Source organism: Tasmannia lanceolata, unplaced genomic scaffold (assembly GCF_043159265.1).
Source record: "Tasmannia lanceolata isolate RefF3 unplaced genomic scaffold, GAP_Taslan_0.1 ptg000020l, whole genome shotgun sequence".
In the NCBI taxonomy this organism is placed as follows: domain Eukaryota; kingdom Viridiplantae; phylum Streptophyta; class Magnoliopsida; order Canellales; family Winteraceae; genus Tasmannia; species Tasmannia lanceolata.
This window is the reverse complement of record NW_027518697.1, coordinates 20945243-20949898: the sequence shown is the minus strand read 5'-3', so window position 1 is coordinate 20949898 and position 4656 is coordinate 20945243. Positions and strand designations below refer to the sequence as shown.

Below are 4656 nucleotides of genomic sequence, written 5' to 3'. Positions count from 1 at the left end.
GAAAAAAATAGAGGTAGAATATATCTATATATATTATACCAGAAGAGAAATTAGAGAATTTTTTGATTTGTTTGTAAAATCTATCAGATTTACACGCCCACATTTGATTTTTTTACTTTTTAGCCCCTTAATGTTATACATATCTCATCCATGTCTCTCTTGATATACAAGGGTAATATCGTCTAATCCTCTCTCTCTCTCCATGGTCAGAGATATTTTTATGCATTCCTGTTACTCTTATCTATCCAGCTGATATGTGTCCTCTCTCTCTGCATGGTCAGAGATATTTTTATGCATCGCTGTTACTATCCCTTTCTAATATGAAAGGGCCCTTTCTAATATGAAAGGGCAATCTTCTAATATGAAAGGGCAATACGTTCCTCCCTCTCTCTCTCTCTCTCTTCCTCCCTCCCTCCCTGTCACGTGTCTTATGTCAGATTTTTTGGAGATTTTTTTTGGCATTGTGTCGACCAAATTTTCACCAGGTTGAAGTTACCAGATCGCATCCTTATCCTCTCTCTCTCTCTCCGGGAACTAATGTTTCCCTCTCTCTTTCTCTAAAGCCAGTTCAAGGCCTTCATAATCATCGTCGATGTCAACCCTCGCTTGGGTCTGGCCGTAAGTGCAGGTTTTAGGGTTTTCCTGTGATTTAGTTTTAGGATTTTCGTTGGATTTACCCAACGGAGATTAGCCCGTATCTGCTTCAGGGCTCTCAAAGCCTCTTACCCCTACAAATCTTTTGCTTGATTTACTTGATTTCCTTGCCTTTCTAGGCAAAGGGGAAAAACATCAAAAAATATCTTCAGGTGGTGAAATTTCTTCTGCCCATCCTTTTTTACCTTTTATTTTATCATAATCTGTTGTTAGTGAATGCCTATGACAAATCCAATTACTTTTATGTCACTGGAGTTTGTTGAATCAAAGTTACCTTTTTTTTTCCGGTGTCTGTTAGAATTATCTTATATTTTTGTTACATGTTTCATGTTTGATAGAACAATTTATATTCTTTCTATCTTTTTAGGCTGCTATTTGGTTTTGATTTTTTATTTTGTTCTACATCAGCATAGCCTTTTTTAGTTGAAGTTTCCCAATATAAGTTCTTTATGTTTACGTCAATGTTCTAAGCTCTGTATGGATCGGTTCCTTTGTTTTTTTTACCGTGTCTATAAGAGAATTATCTCTCTTTTTTTACTCTGTTCTTTTTTCCAGTCAGACAAAATAAACTAATGTATCCAGCTTCTTCACATGCAACAGAAGTGAACAAATTTCTCTTAGTAAAAGTGGCCTGCAAGAAAAGAGATGCAGAAAATTAAACACCTTCCTTTCCATGCTCTGCTGGCCGCAAGACATTGCTCACAGGTTTGAGGCTCTACTTCCATTCCCATTGAATTTAAGCAACTGTATTTCCTTCCACTGTGCAACAAAGTAGTAATATGGTCCATGCTTTAGTGAATGTTGAAAAAATGCCATTGAGTTGAGAATTGTGGGTTTTACTCTATTTAGCTTACAATTGGTTGTCAATTAAAGTGCTAAGAAGTATGTCTTACTTTTTTTTTCCATAGGTTCACTGCCTCTTATTTATAACCATCTGAGACAAGGCTGTCAATCCATGGAATCAAGTAAGGTCAAAACCAGATAGCAATACCAAAACATTATAGTTCATACTTTCTTTTTCACAGGTTGCGTGTCTTGAGAGCAGTATTCATGAAACATTTCAATGTCAAATTTTTGGAGTTCCTGTTTTGTGTTCGTCAAGGGCTTCTAGGTTTTTTTAATCAAATGGCTTCAAATACACCTATTTTGTGGGCAAAGAATCTTATATTCGAAATTACATTACTGTTGGTGTGGAATTTTTGAGCTACATGGTTGCTATGTTAGTTAATCAAATGGCTTCAAATACACCTATTTTGTGGGCAAAGAATCTTATATTCGAAATTACATTACTATTGTTATGGAAATTTTTATTGTGTATCATTATTTACCTTGGGAAAAAACTCATTTTCGCTATACAGTAGCTATGTCATGGAGCCAAAGCTTCTATTCTCTTCTTATTTGTAACTTCTTATCTTTCCATCATTCATTTGGATGCCTTTTTTCAATGCTTTTATGCTACGTAACAGTACTGGGTTTCTCTTATATGGACTGCAATTAGTTATTTGGATGCCTCACTTGATCAGGACAAATTCTAGAGCGGGAAAGGATTTTATCAATTGAACAAACTGTTTATACTATCTTGACATCGAAACTTATGTTTTTTTTTGGTTGGCTGAAACTTATGTTTCTCCATGGTGTACTCAATTTTCAGGTATCTTGCCATAGTTCAATATCATACGGGAGACATGGCGGGGACCACCCTAATGGTGATGCTCGGCACAAGGATAGCAATCCCATGTTTACCCTAATGGGGATGCTCGGCACAAGGATAGCAATCCCATGTTTAACCTAATGGGGATGTTTGGCACGGGATGCATATTCTGCTCAGAGTTACAGGCCAATGGGCATCTTCTCACATTGAAGGTACTTCCCATTATATCACTATCTTTAACACAATCCTTGCTAAATTACAAGTTCCAATTGCATCATTTTTGTAACCCTGCTGAATTACGGTTTCCAGTTATATTTTCTTAGTATATATGGATTGAAATATTGGTGTTTTAGTTGTGTACTGCAGTCCAACCACTAAAAGTGCTGCTTGGGCATTATCGTGGAAAATTACATGTACTTTAGCTTTAAGATATTCTTCAAGTTCTTTCTACAATACCTTAATCTTTTTCAAAAAGTAGTCAACATCTTGGAAATGCTAAAAACAAAATATTCCTCCTTTTTTATAGATAAATATGGCTTTAAAGTTGAGTTGAGTTGAGTTGAGTATGGCTTTAAATTTGCGAGGCTTTTCTTTTTTAATTTCTTTCTTCCAAGAAAGCTTTTTGATTTTTCTTTCACGAGACCTACTTTGTTTGCAACTGCACATTGGGGCATGGATGTGGTGAAATTGACCCATCAAGTTTGGGGTCTATGTCTGCCCTTCACTAATGTAAACACTATCATGTAATCTTTGTGTAACCTTCCATCTTCCCTAGGCAAAGAGAAGATAAACCCACTAACCCCTTCTGATATCTGTTTTGTATAGCCATCATGTCTTATCTCTTTGAGTCAGTTTTAGAGAGGGAGGCTGTTGTTTTTTTTCCCTGATTCAATATGTTTTATTTTAGATTTTGAATTATGTGTTTTTTGGAACTCTAGGCTAACTACCAAGTAAGTGGATCGAGGTTTTGAATTGTTTCAACCGTAGCATTTAAGATAGCAAGGGGGATGAATAATCGCCATCTAGCTCACTAAGCTTCGTAACTTCATAAAACTCAAATGGACAATTTTATGATACATTGTAACATTATTCATTTGCTATGGCCTAGGGAGGGCTATCATAAAATCCGGATTTTTCATCTTGGCATATAGATAAAATCCAGAATTTTACACGTCTTTCAAACTAAAAGGTGGATTCTAAATACCACTTATCCAAACAGCCCCTTAAGGACCATATGAAGTAAGCCCGGTAGTAATTGAAAACTAATGCTGAGTTTCTTTTTGTCCCTGAAAATTTAGTGGTTTGCTCTAACTCATATGGCATATTGTTGTCTTATGCAGAATGGGTTTTGGGATTAACTGAATTTGGGAAGAAAGCAAATGATTTGATGTATCTGATGCACATCATCCTAGAAGAGAATTCATTCTAGGCAGTGAATGTAGCACAAAAATGTTGTCACAGTCGAAAGATACACTGTGGGCTACCCTCCGTATCTTCCTGCATGCAGCTGCATACCGGTATCATCATGTTCAGTGCTTATGTTTTGTATGCCGCCTTTATATAGATTCTAAAGATGGTGCCCCAGAGATATATTCTTTCGTTTTACAAGATATTCCCAATTGGCCCATATTTAAATATCACTTTCTACAAATTCTATGAGAATTACACATCACTTTTAACAAATGCACCCATTCAACTCACATATTTTCAATCTTACCCTCTCCTTTATGCTTTTTAACAAAGGCACCCATTAAAGCCACATAATTTCAATCTTACCCCCCTGCTTTATGGTTTTTTAATAAAAAAATCTATAGGGTGATCTTAATAACCATCCGATTTAAGAGGAAGTATGAAAACTGCTATAGATTGGAGGGCTAGGATCAGCCTATGGAAATGATTTTTGGGGCACAACCTATTTATGTTGTGTCCCATCACATGGACGGTTTGGATCAACCTATGACGTAGTCCGTACAATTTTTGTCGGCCCGTGCATCGCACGGGGTTTTTTACTAGTATATATATACTCCTCCCTTTAAAAAAACACAGTGGGCCCACGCTGTTTGGATGATCCAAAGCATTCATTTGATAGGTCCTAACATAGATAGGGTGTGCCCAAAAAATCAGCACCAAAGGGTCATCCTAGAACTTCGTTTTGTGGTGCCTTGTGGTACCCAGAATGGACACATATAAACGTCCACGTTTATATGCGTCCATTTTGGACACGGTGTGCCCAACAAAATGAAGTTCTAGGATGATCCTTTGGTGCTGATTTTTTGGGCACACCCTATCTATGTTAGGACCTATCAAATGAAAGCTTTGGATCATCCAAACAGCGTGGGCCCACTGTGTTT

At 36.8% G+C, this 4656-nt stretch overlaps 1 long non-coding RNA gene across 4 annotated transcripts; it reads left to right on the top strand.

Moving 5' to 3' along the window:
• Positions 1-424: 424 nt before the first annotated feature.
• Positions 425-3967, top strand: LOC143854708 (uncharacterized). 4 transcript variants are annotated; one of them, XR_013237573.1, is made up of 5 exons: positions 425-806; positions 1255-1359; positions 1563-1619; positions 2320-2517; positions 3646-3967. It is a non-coding gene; the product is annotated as an uncharacterized LOC143854708 (long non-coding RNA). The 4 variants fall into 4 exon arrangements; XR_013237572.1 differs by having other exon boundaries at positions 2306-2517; XR_013237575.1 differs by having other exon boundaries at positions 1563-1624.
• The last annotated feature ends 689 nt before the right edge of the window (positions 3968-4656 follow it).